The sequence below is a fragment of the Narcine bancroftii genome, chromosome 3 (genome assembly GCF_036971445.1).
Source record: "Narcine bancroftii isolate sNarBan1 chromosome 3, sNarBan1.hap1, whole genome shotgun sequence".
In the NCBI taxonomy this organism is placed as follows: Eukaryota; Metazoa; Chordata; class Chondrichthyes; order Torpediniformes; family Narcinidae; genus Narcine; species Narcine bancroftii.
The window spans coordinates 222,933,968-222,954,155 of NC_091471.1; the positions used below are offsets into that span (position 1 = coordinate 222,933,968).

Sequence of the window (20,188 nt, forward strand, 5' to 3'; positions counted from 1 at the left end):
ACGGTTCACAATGATCAGCTTACGTCCCAAGGAGACACCAACAGAAAAGGTTCAAAATCCTGCGCTGTTCCCTCGTGACAGAATAGTGCTTCAAGATCCCATATTTGCATTTCTTTTGTTATTTCTGGACAGAAACACTGAGCTTTCAGCTGATATACTGGAAAGAAGAATTTTTAATGGCCTAAAATAGTTTGTTTTATTCTAAACAATTTAAAAAATTTCAGAAGATGTCATATATTAGATCCAAAATGGTGCTTTTGATCATCTACTTGTTCATGTATTAAACTTTGAAGTTAAATAGGGAAAGTCATTGTCAGACCTTAAAGTGAGTTAATGCCGCTTAAAATCCTTAATGCTGATTTAAGAATAGAAGAGAACTGGCAGATGTCAGAGTATATAAAGAGTCTGTCAATAGCTAAATTACTGGCTTTCACAGGATGATTTTTATGGTCTGTCAGATTGTCGAACAAAAAGCAGGGAACAGCAAGCCTCACTCAAAAATCTTTGCAGGTTCACAGAATTGTTATCACTTCCAGTTCCAATTTGCATGATTTGCTTGAAAACTTGCTTTACTTCAGACTTACAGTGGGTAGATTGGAAAATTGTGCAGCCAATCGGTCTAATATTGCTTTCATAAAAGCCACAAAGTGGCCTTTGAGCAGATACATTACATCACAAAAGCATATCCAATGCTGGAGGCAAAAAAAAAGAATTGTGGCCTTCTCCATTGGGCTCACAGTCATGATTTTTTTTTCCCCCCTGTTTGTGTCTGTACTTAGTCCAATTTCAGTACAGCAATGTTGATGAGCAGGCTTGCTTTGAGGGAGACAACCTCTGGCTCTCCATTTCCATAGCTATGTTTTGGTGGGTGTGGCAATGTCATTGAATCCTTGAAGGAGATTTATCTCCACACTGCAGGTCAGCCAATGAGGAAATCTGTGCATCTTACACTCAGCAGCACGCCGGTGGGGTCAAGATGCCCCCCAAAAAAACCATGCTGTGGTGTTGATCATTTTAAATCTCGATAAGCAACAATAAACAAGTTCTCTCTGCGTGATCCCTTTCACATCCCCCTCGCAATCAATACTATTCTCCTAGCCTGAGATAAAATGTACCCCTTTACTGACAATCAAACTTTTTTTATTTATTGCTGACACACCATTTTCCTGCCTCAGTGAACTCCAACCCGCTTGTCTTGTCCATCTCACTGGCTTTCCAACCTCGACTGAATTGATTTACAATTCTCACCACGCCTCGACTTTGCAACCGCTTCGCCTGGGCCACACTTAACTTTGTGTCAGCCCCCCCCCCCCCCCCCCCCCCCATGCCCTACTGCAGCTTGACAACATTATTTGTGGTCCACCTTTGGAGCTCCCATCCTCTTTCTCACCATACATTAAAAACAAAATCTTCTCGACCTCGCACGTTTTTTTTGGCTATGGGAATTTTATTCCGCCCTGATTTTGCTTATTAAACGTGCCCGTTCGATGCCGAGCTCTTCCTTCCCATTTATACGCGAGAAAAGAGAATGTTTTATCCACTGATGCAAACCCAGGCAAGACACAAGCGTGCTGGAGACCCCCCGCCCCCCAACACACACACCAACCACACGTACATCCAACAGACATTCAGTATCTTCGGACGTACGTGATTTTAGCGCTGGCAGCCCTCAATAACCACACAATAATTCCAGCTGTAGCAATGTCGTGGCATCCGAGAGGTGACTGAGCGCTGGAGCTTGTGATTCGCGCAACCTCCTGCGGGAGGCTGGCTTCTGCAGACTCCGGGGGTGGGGGCACTCGCCCCCATTTGAACGCCCGTCTGCCCGATTCCAGTGGGAAGCCCGAGGCAAAGGCACGTGTGAAGCGAGTGGCCGCCTGCCGAGCCCCGCGGAAGACCGACCGCTGCAATTTGTGATGCTTGAAAGCGAAGGGCTCGCTGGGCTGAATGAGGAGAAGTCCGCCAACTGCGCTGGGACGGCATGAAATGAACCATTGCCTGGGAGCCGAGAGTTGGTTGGTGGCATAGTCTTTATTAGTTCTTGCTGTGACCCTTCTGAAGGTCTTTCTGTGATGGCATGTGGTGCTCCCCGTTCTCCAGGTCGATTCGAGTGATCCCTGGGCTCTGGGCAGTGCGGAAAGGAAAGCGAGGTAACGCCGGGGAAGGGGGTGCTGGCACATGGAGTTGATTGCAAGCTCCCCAGCTGATGCGATGGCAGACTGGAAGCCGGGGTGGGGGAAGCATCTTCTCCAAGGGTCACTCTCACCTCCATCCCCACCAACGCGACCGCCTGGGTCCGCGCTCTGACTTACGGGCGGTCTATTGGACTGATCCAGAGGCGTCCTTTCTCACACCAGGTGATCCTGTTTCCTAAACCGAGCAAGGATCTGCATGCAGTCGGGCATAAGTCTCGGTTAATTGTAGATTGTAACCAGGGGGGGATCAGAAATGAGCGGGGATTATTATGGGGATTATTATTTTCCGCTCTGTTTGTATATCTGTTCTGTTCTGCCTGTCACCTTGGTGACTCTCCACCGGATTGCACCTGGGCTCCAAAACGTCTTTTGCAGCGCACAGGTACGGACCTTTTGCGGCGCACCCTTCAAGGGCATTTAGGGGGGGGCTGGAGGAGTGAAATTAACAGAAGGACTCACCTTGTGGTCGTTTACACGGCGCCCCTTTGAAGTCCCAGTGCGCGTTGGCCGCGGGGCTTTGACACTGGAGCGACTGGACGTTGGATTCCCGAGGTGAGTTTCTGCGGTGCGGTTGAGACTGCAGGCTTCCCCCGACCACTGGTCGGGGTCCTGCAGGATAAATCGCGGGGCAGGGATTGACTCCAAATTCCTGCACACTCCGTGCGGCGGCAAATCTCGTGGATTGAGTCGGAAGGTGACTACATGCTCAAAGCATTTCGTTCCCTTGATAACACTTTGGAATGTGGTGGGATGCAAAATAAGCAAGTGTGACTTTCTTCTGTTGAATTAACAAAATAGTGAGGCCAATATGTTGAGAGTCAATGTGCCTTTCGAGTCTTTATTATCATGATAAAGGATCGTGGCAGAGTTCCGGCCACTTTAGTCTACATCAACCAACAGGGAAAGCATATGCATTCATTTGTCGAAAATAACGACCTTTTAAGATCTTTTCAAATCTGACCAGACAGTTGGGAATGGACATATCTGGGCTGCAACTGGAACTTTTCTCACTGGCATTAACAACTTGATGGAATATATAAAGGAGCATCAAATGCCAATGCTGGGAAACCTGTCAGAGACGGTGTTCTGTTGCAGATTTATCGGTTTTGCTTAGACAGCAATGTTGGAAAAATCTGTGAAAAATGTTAACATCATGACTTCCCCCAGTGGCCGTTTAAGCTGCGCCCCTTCAGGACCTGGGCGCACTAGCCCCGGTGCTTTCCCGTGGAGCAGCGACGTGGCCTGAGTCGAATTCGTGAGGTGAGTTACTGCGGTGCGGTTTAGACTGCAAGCTTCCCCCGACAACTAGTCGGGGTTCTGCAGGATGAATCTCGGGGCAGGAATTGACTAAACATTCCAAATTTCGTTAATTGTGCCGTGATGTGCCTGCAGTCGAAAAATCCTAATTGACTGCTCAAGTTTTCCACCTTCAGCTCATGGTTGTTCCATTTGTTTTCTGCTTAACAATGTCATTGAGTTCATGCAGTATTCTCAGTTTTATCTTCAGTTATAAATAATACGTTGTAGAAAGTTCTACACCCCCTGTCTCTCCATCGTGTTACTTTTAATCTTCCCATTCAATCATTGCTAATGCAAACATCTCCATACGTTTACAGTGTAAGATGGGGCAAACATCTCCACACTTTTACAGTATAAGATGGGGCAAACATCTCCATACTTTTACAGTATAAGATGGGGCAAACATCTCCATACTTTTACAGTATAAGATGGGGCAAACATCTCCATACTTTTACAGTATAAGATGGGGCAAACATCTCCATACTTTTACAGTATAAGATGGGGCAAACATCTCCATACTTTTACAGTATAAGATGGGGCAAACATCTCCATACTTTTACAGTATAAGATGGGGCAAACATCTCCATACTCTTACAGTATAAGATGGGGCAAACATCTCCATACTTTTACAGTATAAGATGGGGCAAACATCTCCATACTTTTACAGTATAAGATGGGGCAAACATCTCCATACTTTTACAGTATAAGATGGGGCAAACATCTCCATACTTTTACAGTATAAGATGGGGAACCTTGGCACATTTTCTTATGCTTCCAGTTGTTATCAGTCACTTCTGAGGTGATAAATTAACCAATGTTGGATCTGGGTGTGACAAATAGGGGTGTTAATGAATGCATGTTAAAAAGATTTTTCAAAACTGCTAATTGCATTTCTCAAGGCTAATAGAAGGTGTAAAGTTTTCTGATCCACTCTTTGCACATGTTTCAGGATGTCGGCCACAGGATTAAAAAACATATTTTTAGTCTAAGGAAAAATAATTGATCATAAATACATATAAAACTCATCAATCATATGTAAAAATTGATCTCTGGAAAAAGTCTATTTGGCTAACAAAACAAATTTTGAATTGTTCCTTACTTTGCTTCGCTGGGTTCTCTGACATTTTGACATTTATAATCATCATTTGTGAAAAGTAGTTAACTGTAAACCATTTTTTCCACCAAATGAGAGCTTGTGATTTGCAGTTCAAGACCCATAGAGTGATATAGCAAAGAATTAGAATCTTTGGCCATCCTTGTACATGCCACCTTCCCCAGGGGTACAGGTACATAGCAGAGGTGAGGCAGGTAGACCGGGTGGTGAGAAGGTGTTTAGCATGCTTGCCTTCATCAATTTAGTGTACAAGAGTTGAGATGTCCTGCTGGTGGACCGCACCTGGTGGATTGTGAATAGTTCTGGTCGCCTCAATATAGGAAGGGTGTTAATGCGCTGGATAGGGTGCAGAAAAGCTTCACGGGTATGTGGCTGGGGCTGGATGGATTGTGTTATGAGGAGAGATTGCATAGGCATGAGCTGGAACATAGGAGGACTTATCGAGGTATTTAAGATCAGGGAGGCATCAATTAAAAGGGGTGGTCACACTATTTTCCCCAGGGTAGAGGAGTCTAAGACTGGAGGACACAGGTCAAGATGATCTGGAAATATTTGAAAGAGATCTGATGGGGGTGGGGGTGAGTTTGTGGAGCAAGCTACCAGAGAAAGCAATGAAGGTCGGTACAATTTGAAAGGAGACCTGAGGCGCAAGTTATTTTTAATACTAAGGGTGGTGGGAATGTGGAACGAGGTGCCAGAAGAGATGGTACAGGTGAGAATGATTACAATGTTTAAAAGAAATTTAGACAGGTCCAGAGATCAGGAATGTTCAGAGGGATATGGGCAATAGGCAGACAGTTGGGATCAGCTCACAGATGCAAGGACGAGTTGCACCACAGGATTTATTTCTGTGCTGGATAATACTGAAATATTACTGCTCAGATCTCCTTTAAAATTCCTACTTTTCTGAAACTATGCCATCTTGTTTTTGATACTCTGACCATTGGAATTGTTTATGACTATCAACTCTTTCTATACCTCTAATAATACAGTAAAACCCCTGGTATCCAGCACCTTTGGGAATTGGTAGATGCCAGATGTGAATTTGCCAGTTGCTTGAGATTGCAAGTTGCGTGATTAGTAAACTATGGGTGTCAATTTTAATCTTTCATATCTTTAACCTACCGGTATTTATTTTCTTTAGAACCATAGAACACTACAGCACAGAAATAGGCTTCCAGCCTGTGCCAAATCATTTTCTTTTACTTCGTCCCACTGATCTGCACCCAGCCTAAAGATTTCTAAACCTCTCCCATCCACATACCTGTCCAAATTCTTCTTAAATGTTAAAATTGAGCCCGCATTCATCACCTCAGCTGACAGCTCGTTCCACATTCCCACCACTCTCTGTGTGAAGAAGTACCCCCTCATATGCCCCCTAAACCTTTCCTCTTTCACCCTTAACTGGTGTGTAACTCACCTACCCTTGGTGGAAAAAAGCCTATCTACATTTACTCTGTCTATCCCCCTCGTAATTTTAAATACCTCTATAAAATCTCCCCTCATTCTTTTATGCTCCAGGAAATAAAGTACTAACCTATTTAACCTTCGCTGTAACTCTGTTCCTGAAGTCTGGGCAACATCCTAGTAAATCTCCTCTGCACACTTTCTATCTCATTGATATCTTTCCTGTAGTTAATTGACCAAAACTGCACACAATGCTCCAAATTGGGCCTCACCAATATCTTATGCAACTTTACTATAACATCCCAACTCCTATACTCAATACTTTGATTTCTGAAGGCCACTATGCCAAAAGCTCTCTTTACAACCCTATCCACCTGTGATACCACCTTCAGGAAATTATGCATCTATATTCCCAGGTCCTTCTGTTCTACCACACTCCTCAATGCCCTACCGTTTACCGTGGATGTCCTTTCTTGGTTTATCCTCCCAAAATGCAACATCTCACACTTGGCTGCACTAAATTCCATCTGCCATTTTGCAGCTAATTTTCCAACTGGGGAGTGATCCCTCTGCAAGCTTTGAAAACCTTCTTCATCTGCAATCTTGCTGACCCATTTTATCACAAATCATTGATGGAAAACAACAATGTCCCATTCCCTGAGGCCCATCACTGGTCACCGATCTCCAGTCTCAGAAACAATCATCCACTATCACTCTCTGGCCTCTCCCGTCCAGCCAGTTAACTACTTCACCATGAATATCTAGCGTCTGAACATTCCTGACTAACCTCCTATGCGGGACCTTGTCAAAGGCATTACTGAAGTCCATGTAGACAACATCCACAGCCTTTCTTTCACCTTTCCTGGTAACCTCCTCAAAAAAAAAATCCTACAAGGTTGGTTAAATAGGAGTTGCTATGCCTAAAGCAATGTTGACTATCCCCCATCAGTTTCTGACTATATAAATAATTGGCCCTTATGCAACTTGTGTCCATCTGCACATATGACCGAAATTTTAAAAAAAAGAAAGAAAAAAATATAAAACTTGCACGATTCAGATGAAAATTGGGCCTATTTATGGTGGACGCCATGTTGGCTGGTGGTCATCGTCACATGACAGCTGGCTTTGATGGCTGCCTTGTTGGCTGGTGTCCAACCTCCTGTGAGAGCTGGCCTTAGTGGCCACCATGTTGGCTGGTGGTCAACTTCTTGCGAGAGCTGGCCTTGGTGGCCACCATATTGAGATAGATCACTGCATTTTAACTCCTTGTGCTTGTGTTTTTCTTTTCTGATCCTGTTGTGCAATATTCTGATGGCCAGACAGATTTTAGAAGCCAGTAGAGTCAGCAGGGTGCTCAGGGTCCACAGCAACAGAGAGAATGAGAAGGATTTGGAGACAGAGGACAGAAGGAAATCGATTGTTTTACTCTTCAGTATCACATGAAGCGCAATTCCCTGACATATGTACATTCCGAGATATGACCGGTCGTCCAGAATGGAACACAAAGGTGTATTAAGGAGTACCTGAACACCCAGTCTCTTAGAACACCTTCCACTAATTTACCTACGACTGACGTCGGGCTCACCAATATTAATTTGGACCATTTTTTGAACAACAGAACGATGTGAGCTTCCCTCCAATCTTCTGCCACCAGACCCATGGGGAAGGACATTTTGAATATTTCTGCCAGAGTCCCTATAATTTCTACACTGGCCTCCCTCAAAAATCGAAGGAATATCTCATCAGGCCCGCGATATATCCACCCTTATTTGGTTTAAGACAGCAAACACTTCCTCCTCTTTAATTTGTATGTGTTCCATGACCTCACTGCTTGTTTTCCTTACTTTTCACAACTCTGTGCTTGTTTCCTGAGTGGGGAAATAAAATAGTTAAGATCTTCTCCATCCCTCTTGGCTCCATACAAAACCGACATCTCTGTTCTTCAAGAGGGCCAATTTTGTCCCTTACTATCTTTTGCTCTCAATATACCTGTAGACACCCTTAGGATTTTCCTTCACATTGTCTGCCAGAACAACCTCTTGTCTTCTTTTAGCCTTACTGATTTATGTCCTGAACTTTTTCTTGCATTTTTGTTCTTCAGGTGCCTCATTTGCTCCACGTTGCCTTTACCTGCTATAAACCTCTCGCTTCTTCTGAACCAGATCCCCAATATCCCTCAAAAACCAAGGTTTCTTATGCCTGAGAACCTTGCCTTTAATCCTGACAAGACCATACAAACTCTGTACTCTCAACATTTCACCTTTGAAGGTCCTCCACTTACCTCTCACATCCATGCCTGAAAATAGCTTATCCCAAACCATGCATTCTAAATCCTTTCTCATTTCCTCAGAGTTACCCTCTCTCCAATTTAGAATCTCAACACAAGGCCAAGACCTATCCTTCTCCATAATTAACTTGAAACTAATGGCATTGTTCACTGGACCCAAAATATTCCCCTGCACATACTTCTGTCACCTGTCCTGTCTTGTTCCCTAAAGGAGATCCAGTATTGCATTCTCTCTTGTTGGTACCTCTATATATTGATTTAGAAAACTTTTCTGAACATATTTGACAAACTCTTTTGAATATTTTATTTAAAATCAACAATTAGTAAAGTCATAAATTACATTGTTATCACAACATTGTGTTTCCTGCCACTGCTGCTATCTGCTGTCTCACTACAGATTTGCTCCTCCAAATCTCATTGACTATTGGGTGGTCAATAATGCAAACCCATGATTGTGGTCATACCTTTCCAATTCCTCAGCTCCAACCATACAACCTCAGTAGACAAGCCCTCTGGTCTGCCCTGTCTGAGCACAGTTGTGATATTTTCCCTGATGAGCAATGCTACTTCTCCCCTTATCATCCCCCTCATTCTATCATGCCTAAAACAATGGAAGTCCAGAACATTGACCTGCCTCTCCTGCAACTAAATTTCATTAATGGCCACAATGTCATAATTTCATGTGCCAATCCATGTTCTCAGCTCGTCTGCCTTTCCTACAATACTCCTTGCTTGAAATAGATGCACCTGAGAACATTTCCACCACGTACAACCCGCTGATTTCTAACAGTGCAATTTTCACATCATTTTTTTCCCTCTTCTACTCCTCTGTTTGCTCTAAAATTCCGGTTTCCCTCCCCCTGTAAATCTAGTTTAAACCTACTGAAGCAACATTAGCAAACCTTCCCACAAGGATATTAGTCCCCCTCCAGTTCAGATGCAGACAGTCCTATCAGAACAGGTCCCATCTTCCCTGGAAGAGAGCCCAGTGATCCAGAATCCTGAAGCCCTCCCTCCTACACCACGTCTTTAGCCACATGTTAAGCTTCATTATCCTCCTGTTTCTAACCTCACCAGCACGAGGCATGGGTAGCAAACCTGAGATCACAATCCTGGAGGTCTTGTCCTTCAACCTATCACCTAACTCCCTGAATTCTCCTTGCAGGACCTCCTCACCCTTTCTACCCACGTTACTGATCCCTATATGGACCATTTGGCTGTGAACTCGATCTGAGATCTCTCGGACCCTGGCACCAGGGAGGCAACATACCATCCGAGCTACTTGATCTCTTCCACAGAACCTCTTCTCTCTCCCCCTGACTATAGAATCCCCTATCATTGCAGCTCACCTCTTCTCCTCCCTTCCCTTCTTACCCACAGGTCCAGACTCGGTGCCAGAGACCTGATCTCCATGGCTTGTCTCTGGTAGGTTGTTTACCCCCCCCCCCACCCCACTCCCAAACAGTATCCAAAATGGTATTCTTATTATTGAGGGGAATGGCCACAGGGATGCCCTGCACTACCTCTCTGTCCCCTTTCTTTCTCCTGACTGTGACCTAGCTTCCTTCCGACTGCTTCCTAGTTGTCATAGTGTCCCTTGATTTGTTTTTCCCAGTTGTTCGAGGCTGCAGCTTGCTTGAATTCCAGGTCACCCCTCTTCCCTCTTTAAAGCAAGCCCAGCCTATCCAAATCTCTCCCCTTAACTAATGCGCGGTTCTGGATGTTTTCAGAGTATGATTGGTCTATTCAACTGTGTATTGCTGAATTGAATAATCTTCTCACTGAGCATTCCCTTCTCCAGATTAAACAACTAGAGAATCTTAAAAAAAGCAGATGGGAGACTTCCGCAATAAAAGCAGAACTGTTGGAAATGCCCAGCAGGTAAATTGGCATCTGAAGAGAGAGAGAGAAGCAGAGTTCACATTTTTCATTGACTTGATAACCTTGTTTAATTGCCCATGTATTCAATATTTTAATTTAGACATACAGCTCAGAAACAGGCCCTGCGGTCCAATTAGCCTCCAACCCCTGGTACGTTTTGAAAGGTGGGAGGAAGCCAGAACACCCAGGGGAAAACCCACACAGACACTGGGAGAATGTAGAAACTCCTTACAGACAGTGTGGGATTCGAACCCCGGTCCCGATTGTTGGCGGAGTAACAGCATTGCGGCAAGCCCCACTCCAACCGTGCCACCCCTTGCCTGTCCTGAGTGCTTCCAACTCTTTTGCTTTAAACCTAGCCTCTACAAACTTGCCTCACCATCTCAATGCTCTCGGCATATCAGTGAAGTGAACTTTCCTGAAATTACCATGATGAGGATTATGCAGATCTCCAGATGTGAGCAAGCCAGCACCTTGCACACTAATTATCATCTCTACGGATGGCATTATTATTCATGATTCACTGTTCCTCTCTGATTTCAATTCATTTTCTTATCAGTGCCACTTCACTGCACAATTTCAAGGTATCTAATTTGTGTATGATTCTCTGGTCTAATTGACTGCAGTACTTCTATTTGTATGGAATGATCTTCACCCTACATTGGCCCTCCTTCCTAATCTCTCAAGGTCTTTTTCTTTTCTACAATGGTTAGAGTGTTCCATTGCATATAATCGGAGTTTGTTATGCTTGTATTGTTGATTTTTCCATTGCTTTAACTTTCTAATTTAACTAACCAAGTTTAAGTGCTTTATTTTTAATGTTGGACCTTTAACATGGTTGCATTGCTGTGTGCCAATAACCAGGATGATCCTAAACACCTCCAGTGTTTTCCCGTTTCTTTGGCAAGCTTTTTCATTTCCAATAACAGCATGGCCAAGACATGAAAGGCATCAAATCCATTTCCTGAATCAAGGTGGGGTTTAGTATCCATTTTGTAACCTTGTTCTCCTGTTGAAGGAAATAAAGGTGCGTTCCTGGACACTGGGCTTCTTTGCCTTCCCCAGATCAAGTCAAACAGGCCTATATTGTTGGTTTAAAAAAACACCCTAAGTATTGAAATCTATTGTTGGCCCAACAGTTTACTTATCTCTGTATTCGTGGAGATAAATCTATTTGCTGCTTGGCAGCTGATCCCAGTGATTGAAATCTGTAGTTCAGTATCTGAGTAATTAATAGTTTTATAGGCAACGCATTGCAGTATTCCTTGTGAAGGGCTTTAGCTAGAATTCTGGCTCTGTAAATCTTCTTGGCAGCTGTAATGCGTAGGTTCCTATTCTGTTGTGAGATGGCTGCATTGCGAAATGGACCTCAGCCATAGTTCAGAATGTATAATCAGGCAACAGGATGACACTTGCAGGTTGAAAGGGAATTGTTAATGAGAGGTTACCACGCCAGACATTATTTTGCTGCATTGAAGATTTTAGTTTCAATATACCCTGTAATCCTAACTGGAATAAGACTGCTTTTTGTGCATTTTCATAGTTCCTGCACATTGGTTGGAATGAATCACAATGAACAATTCATAATTCAAGTTGAGAATGACAGTCACTCGAGAATTTTCATGAGGTCATTTACGGGAGAATTATATTGAATACACTGCAGACTAATGGCAAAAATGAATGTGTATCTTGGATCTTAATTTTCAGTTGTTTTTATTTATCACAGCACAATATTCAGCCGGACTTCACCTGTTGTTCTTTGTATACGTTTGTTTCAGCTTGTGAAAGGTATTTGATTTATCTCAGAATGATTAAGTTAAAAATGAAGGCCTGCAGATGCTCTGATTCTAGAAAACACACAAAGATGTTGGCAGAACTCAGGAAGTCCTTCGGGGGTAAAGATATATAGCCAATGCTTCGGGCCTGAGACCTTTTTCAAAGAATGAGGGAAAAGCAGGCAGATGTTTGGATAAAACAGTTTAGGAATCGATGAGGACCTTCACCTTTACATAGTGAATCGTGAGATGTGCTGTCGTAGAAGGCCTTCTTTACAGGGCAACCCCACATTAAAGCCGGCTCAACGAAAAAAAAGGTGAATTTACCACCTTTTTATGGAGAAGGCTGATCCAGAATTACCTTCATAGAGCAGTGTCTGGAGCTGAGGGAGGTGGGGCGTTACGCCGCACGTCACCATAAAGTCACCCATACGCCCCATCAAGTGAAAGATTAATATAGACATTCCCTCCCACCCAAAGTAACAAAAAGCTTTAGCTATCACTACCTGTAATATGAACAGAGAATTGTTGTGAGTAATTGAGATCTGAACACGCTCAGCACTTTAAAATTTGCGCTCCTGGGTCGCGGGCTGATGTCATCATCGCGGCGGCATTGGCCTGCCCCTTTGCAGCCGCTTACAGTGGCGTTGCATTCACGAAGGAGGTGGAGCGACCTTGCTCTACCTCTGAGTGTGCCCTCCGAGATCGCCTGCTGAATCTGCCCTCGGAGCTTTCATCAAGATGAGTGAAGATGGAGAATATCTGCCCCTACATTCGCTTTGTTTTTCACTATATAAAGGCCTAGAGGAACACAGTTTGGTGCACAGCCTTTGATTCTATACAGTCCATGACTATTCTGGACAACTGAGCATTCTTCCACATCAAGCAAAGTAAGTCGTCATGCTGTGGTGGATACTTGCATGTATTGGGATACGCTCAGCATTAAATTGATATTGAAGTAATGAATACAGTAGGGTAACTGAACCCTTGGATAATGCTCAAATGTTTTTTCTCCACTCATTATCACTCTGCTCAGCACAAATCCTAATGAGAATAGCCACACCGTTGACAGATTTTCAGCCACACATGTGTCACAGGTAATTGCTCGCAGTAAAAATAATCCTTCTGTGGGAATACAATCAATAAAATTCTGCTGGTTTACCAGGCTACACAGATATGAAATGGTTTTGGCTGCACTTAGGTTCTTGCAAGCAACTTGTGGACCTACTACGAATATTACAAAAATTATGCAGATGCAAAATCTAATTTTTTTTTTCAAATTTTATTTTATTGGCACATGTAACAAAACTGCATACAGAAACAAAAATTCTATATATCAAAATCAATACATGTTTTTTTATAATTCCCCCCCCCACCCACCTACTCCCTCCTACACAGAAAACCCCCAAAAGAAAGCAAGTAAAAAAAAAGAAAAAGAATAAAGAAAGAAATAAAAGTCTAATTTTTAAATAATACTGGATATTACCTTATGGATAAATTATGACCTAATTTTTCTAACACAACTATCATTAAATCTTTTAAATATAAAGTATATAGTAAAATAAAACAATACTGTGTAAATACATAACACTTAATCAAAATCCAAGTATATATAAACACACATACAACATTTAATAAACTAAAATAAAACAAGATACATTAAGGCGAGGTCGGGGAGCGACAAAGTTCAGACCAAATTCTACCAATTGACATAATATAATTACATATAAAGTTATCACAGCAATCTTTTGCATATATGGAAAACAAATTTTCAAAAAAATTATCATATTTGTTATTTAAATTATATGTAATCTTTTCCAAAGGTAAACAACTTTGCATGCCATCTATCTAATACAGGTACACAATCCTTTATCCGGACATCTAAAATCCCGAAAGCTCCAAAATCTGGCAAGTGGGGATAGAGTCGGCAGCACGAGTTGGGCGGGTGAGAGACCGGCAGCGGGAGTCAGGCGGTCGTGGGGGGGGCGACCGGCAGCGGGAGTCAGGCGGTCGTGGGGGGGGGGCGACCGGCAGTGCGAGTCGGTTGGGCGAGGTGGGGAGACTGGCAGCACGACTCAGGTGGGCGAGGTGGGGAGGCTGGCAGCGCGAGTCGGGCGGGCGAGGGAGGGAGAATGGCAATGCGAGTTGGGTGGGCGAGGGGAGGAAACGGCAGCGCGACTGGAAGGGGGTGGGGGTAGATACGGCCGTACAATTCGGGTGGCCTTAATCTGGATTTTCAAAATCCAGAAAAATCTGAAATTCAGAACACACTGCCCCCCAAGGGTTCTGGATAAAGGATTGTGTACCTGTACCAAATCCGTGTCCAATTTCCATGAAACAGCTGTACATTTCGCCAATGCGAAACATAATTTTCTGAAGGAAACATTGAAACCAAAACCATTGTGATTTCTTCCGTACCTGAGTAGTAATTTAAAAATGACACATTTCATCTTCAGGGCAACTCTGGTCATTCGCATATCGGGGCTTTCTATTTATCATTCTTAATTTTCTGATTTATTTTGCTTGCACAATTGCCTTCTGAAAGGATGGGATGAAAGACATAGTCCCAATTGATGATTACTGATGGCACACTCATTTGTTTTTAAATAGATTTCCTGGGTATCCATCAAGACTGTTAATTAGCTCTGTGTACTCTCATACGGCTGCAGAATAAAGCAAAAGTAGTTGCTTAAATCAGGTTTGGATCGAATTGATTGGAAGCTGGATATTTTTTTGTTAATTCTGTTATTCGAGTTTTGTCAAAATGAGACCATTTGTCTCATTCCTTCGAAGATTTCATTATAGATTAATATTGATTTGAAAAGTCGTAGAGATTCCTAAATTCAATCCATCTCGATGTTCATTTTGTCATAGTTATAGAATTTAACAGCACAGAAAACACAGGCCCTTCAGCCCACTGTGTTACTGCTGACTACCAAGAACCAAATTATTTAACAGCTGGATTTGTAGACTTTTGAGCCTGGGGCATGAAAATTCATCCAGATTATTTTTAATGTTGTGAGAGCATCTGCCTCCTTTGGTTCAGATTGGCACAATCTGGCTAAAAACAAAGTTCTCAGATCTCCACGACCCTCTTTGTCATCACTGTAAACCTATCCTCTCTGGTTTTAGCTGTTTCTCTTTCTCACTGTCCAGCCATTCTTTGCCCATCATACCTTTCCTCCACTCCAAAGAAAACAATCCTTGCTGATCCATTTTCTCCTTGTAATTGCAGTCTTCCTTTCTAGACTGCGTTCTGGTAAAGCAAAAACACGGTGCTGGAGAAACTCAGCAGTTCAAACAGTGCACTTCATAGAGCAAAGGTAAAGGTGCAAAGCCAATGTTTCGGGCTTGAGCCCTTCATCAAGGAATGGGAAAAGCAGATGCCCAAACAATATAGTGGTGGAGGAGGAGGGGAAAGAGTGGGGACCCAAGGGCAGGAGTTAATGGTGGATGAAGGAGGGAGAGCACAGCAGCAAGCAGGGGCAGGAGGGATGGTTCTGTGAATGGAGAGGGTAGGGGTGGAGAGCTGGAGGAAAGAAGACATAAGGAAAAGGGAAAGGAGGGAGAATAGAGCGCAAGTTAGCAGAAACCAGAGAAGTCAATGTTATCGTCTTACCTTGATGCTATCTTTCCTCCCCTGTTTCAATCCTTCCCCACCTAAATCCAAAATAACTCACATGCCCTCTATCTCTTCATTGACTTCAGACTCCCTGAACTGGACTGCCTAATTTTTACTATGGACGTCCAAACCCTTTACACCTCCATCCCCCATACACAAGATCTTAAAACACTGTGTTTCCTTCTTGACAAGAGACCCAACCAGTTTCCCTCCAACACCACACTATCCACCTCGTCTCACTTCCTTCAAATCAAAGCAGTAGCCATGGGTACCCGCATGGATCCAAGCTAAGTTGCCTGTTTCTGGGCTTTGGGGAGCAATCCATGCTGCAGGCCACTGCAGGCAAGGCCCCTCAACTCTCACTCTTGACAACTACTTCGGGGCTACCTCATGCTCCAATAATGAGCTCTTCAACTTCATTCACTTCGCTGCCAACTTCTGCCCTGATCTCAAATTCACCTGGTCCATCTCTGACAACACATTCCCCTTTCTTGATCACTATGTCTCCATCTTGGGTGACATGCTTTCCACTGACATATTTTACAAAACTCACCATCTCCCACAACTACACTTCCTCACACCCTATCCCCTACAAAGATTCTATTCCCTTCTCTCAATTTATCTGTCTCTGCTGCGTCTGTTTCCCAAGAGGTGGACATCCAGTCCAGTTCATCTTCCCCCACAAACGTAGATTCCTCTCCAGCACCATCAACTCAGCTCTTACCCACATCTCTATTTCCCGCTCATTTGCCCTGGCCCCCTCTGTCCCCATACATAGCAAACACAGGATTCCCCTTGTCCTTACCTACCACCCCACCAGCTTTCACATCAAACCAATTATCTTCTGAAATTTCTGCCACCTACAACATGATCCCATTACCAGACGCATCATCTCCTCTCCTCAGCTCTCTGCCTAACATAGGGATCAGTCCATTGTGTACTCATCTTTTCCCACCAATTGCTCCCTCCCCACCCCCAGGCATCTTCTTCCTCACCAATGTTCTGAGAAACAAACAGTCCTTTCAAGTGAAGCAACACTTAACTTGTGTATCCATGAGAGAGTCTACTACAGTGGTTCTCAACCACCACCTTTCCACTCACATACCACTTTAAGTATTCCCTATGCTATAGGTGCTCTGTGATTAGTAAGGGATTCCTTCAGGTAGTTTATGGGTAGAAAGAAAAAGGTTTGAAAACCTCTGTTTTAATCATACCAAATTGATCCAATTCACAATGTTATCATCTAGGTAATTTATATAGATGACAAACAATTATGGCTCCAACACAGATCCCTAAGGCACACCACTCGACCCAGACTTCCAGTCTGAGAAGCAACCATCCACCACCACTTTTATTTTCTTCCATATTTAAAAACTCTTCGTATTAAAATTTGATCTCCCAATCTGCTCTCAGTTTCCATAGCTAAAAAGTTGATTATGACTGTTTTTAGTGACGATCTCCTTCTTTCTTTCTTTGTAGGTGGGTCGGTGAGGAGGGAGGGTGTTAGTGGGGTGGACGAGGGACTTTGGGGAGAGGAGGTTTCATTTAACTATATAATGTTTGTATCGATATATTATAACTAATGTCATATGATTTAAAATTGTAAATAGATTTTTTTTGTGTTGTTGGGTGTTCACCAGGCTCCTGATGGTAGCAGTGGGGATGAGGTTATGGCCAGGGTGTTGGGGGTCCTTGAGGATAGAGGCTGCTTTTTTAGATATTGTCTCTATCCCTCATGACCCCCATGCCCTCTTCACTCTGCTACCAGCGGGTTAAAAGGGTAGAGAAGCACACAGCAGTACAGGGACAGCTTCTTCCCCACTGCCATCAGATTTCTGAATGAACAATGGACCAGAGAGACACGGCCTTACCTTGACTTTTCGTGCACGATTTTTGTAAGGTGAAAGTTTGCACTGTGATATACTGTCACAAAACAACCAAATTTTGTGACAATAGGTTCTGATTCTAATTCTGCTTCTGGAGTGAAGACTGGTGTCCCTGACGTCGCAGGCTGAGTTAACAACTCTGGAGGATTTTCCTGTCCATACCAGACAGCGATACAACTGGCCAGAATGCTCTCCGTGGTCTACCTGTAGAAATCTTCAAGAATCGCTGGTGACAAACTCCCAACAAACTATAGCCACTGGCGAACCTTCTTCGTGATTGCATCGACGTTGCGGCTCCAGGGCAGATCCTCTCCACTTGATGAGAGCTGGTTCATATTCTGCTGATTGTCTGAATGGAAAGTAGAACTTTTCAAGTTTATTTGTCATCTGATTGTACAAGATCAACCCAACGAACAGTGCTCTCCGGTCCTTGGTGCAAAACACTGCAAGCTCATGTACAGACATAAGACACATAAACACAAATGATACATATGCACAAGATGTATCTACAAATATTAAAATAAATAAACATTCTTGTTAAATAATAGTCACGGAGGGTTTTATTGTTTATGGTGCAACATTTGGATGATGTGACCTTCATGGCTGCATGTAGTGACTGTTCAGTGGAAGATGACAATGCTGGACCTTCATATACTCCCATCTTCAGTTAATTTTTGATCTTCTCTCCAGCCTTCCCTACAATAAACTCCGCACAAAATAGAACTGGTGTATTCGGCGGCAGTGCAATTTTCTATTAGCAGACTCATCCTTCATTCTGATGTAAATTTTAATGCTATTAAGAAAGGATTAATTGGAATTGCAGGAGATTGAAATGCACTTTCTTTTCCTTCCCTATTATTTGATCTCAGTGGGGAGGTAATTTTCTGGTATTATCATTTATTTCCAAATCTCCACCCACCGCCCCCCCCCCCCGAGCCTTGTATTATCTTGAATACTATTATTGATCAGACGAATTGAAAGATCTATCAACTTCAGTCTCCTGAAGAGTCCATCTAAAAGATCTAAAAGCTTATAATCTGAAAAGAATTTATAAAAGCCAATTCTGTTGGCAATTTTGATACTAATAGTCTTTATTGAAGTCAAGTGTCAGTTAAAACACTAATTTTCAAGGAGCCTTTGTAAAAGCATCGCTGTGGGTAAAAGAAGCAGAGTGTGTACTTTTGCCAGTACAGGTATGTTATGTAGGACTAGATGTTAATATCCCTTACTGCACTCCTGAGACTTGACACCTTGACTCTGCCGGGTAGTCAAGTGAATGGTGGCATCTTTTGGGTGATCAAGTGGGTGTCCTCCTTCCTGACTGATTCCCTGATAGACACGCAACACCTCTGGAGGGTCCAGCAGTGAATCCTGGTGTCCCAGGCTCACCTGCCCCCCCCCCCCCCCCACTGATGCCATTCACTCACTTGGGGGCCCAGATGGGATCCTCCCTCCTCCAGAGCCACTGACTTCCCTTTTCAGTGGCTCTGGAGAGATCTTTGTCTGCTTGTCGGTGTATCTTTCCTCGCACTCCCATCTCCCGGAGTAGCCTTGATGTTCATGTGGCTGCAAATCCTTTGCAGCCTACTTCAACCTGTCGGACCCTTCCCTTCCAGCCATGTTGCTGCACATCAGGATAAAGCAAACTTAAATATAACTGATAGTTGAACTTGAACCATTATCTGTGTAAATGTTGGTGGCATGTACTGTGTGTCTCACAGTGCCTTCATTGCCTGCATTTAATTAATCAAGGTGATATAAAGGAGATTTAATTTTGCAGTGCCATGCAACTGGCGATCTGTGGCCTTTTTTGCTAATTTATATTTATTAGTATCAGTGAGCACACAATGATATTTGACAAAAGAGCAAATATTTTAAAAATCCTGAACCAGATTAATTGGCATATCTAGATATCTTTCTGAATTCTTCTAAGCTCCTACTGTATGTGGTGAGAGAGATTAAAATGCAAAAGATATAAACGATACATTAGTATCATTTTTAAAAGTCCAATAAGGAGTGAAAGCTATGTAGGGAGATAATTTGGCATAACATTTTGAGTTAATTTTAATTATCTATTTACTGAAAAGAACATCGTGTATTTGGAAAGGCAATATTTTCCTGCATTAAGTAAACTTTTTGGAAAAAAATGTCTGCATGAATGCATTTTGATGCGCTATATTGGGTTATGTGAAAATAGCTTTGCAAATTGAAAACGAAAAGAGTTTGTGGCTATATTAAGTATACGGGTAAATTTGAACATTCATAAGTTGAACAATTGCTGAAATTGAAATGGAATTCTTAAAATGTTTTGCTGGTTTCCTTTCAGGAAGTTGTTACCCAGCCAAAGAAAGGACATACTATGTTGGAATAAAATAAACTGATTATCGGTATCTTGGGAGAATTGACTAAAATATGATGTTAAAGATTCAAATGAAAAGAGGAAATGTTCTGTGCAGCAGGTTAAATTGGGAGAGACTTTAGGAAGAACTTTTAAGGAATGCTAAGATTATAATGATGAAGGTAAGAAAATAAGACAAGAACTTAAAATAGATAAGAGCCATGGAACCATTGAACATTACAGTGCAGAAACAGGCCCTTCAGCCTTCTAGTCTGTGCTGAACCAACCTGGTTAACCTTTCCCTGTAACTCCGCTCCCAAAGTCTGGGCAATATTCTAATATATCTTCTCTGCACTTTTTTGAATCTTATTGAATCTTATTGTA

The 20,188-nt window shown here is 42.9% G+C and overlaps 1 protein-coding gene across 5 annotated transcripts in view; it reads left to right on the forward strand.

Annotated features, from left to right (window-relative positions):
* The first annotated feature begins 1,676 nt into the window (after nt 1–1,676).
* rasgef1ba (RasGEF domain family, member 1Ba) overlaps nt 1,677–20,188 on the forward strand; it is a 119,985-nt gene continuing 101,473 nt past the window's right edge. For 3 of the 5 annotated variants that reach the window (XM_069926724.1, XM_069926726.1, XM_069926727.1), the window contains exon 1: nt 1,678–2,015. The gene's annotated coding sequence lies outside the window, so the exon portion shown is untranslated. Of the gene's footprint in view, nt 2,016–19,792; nt 19,987–20,188 lie in introns of all 5 variants that reach the window. The other 2 variants (XM_069926725.1, XM_069926728.1) reach the window with 2 other exon arrangements.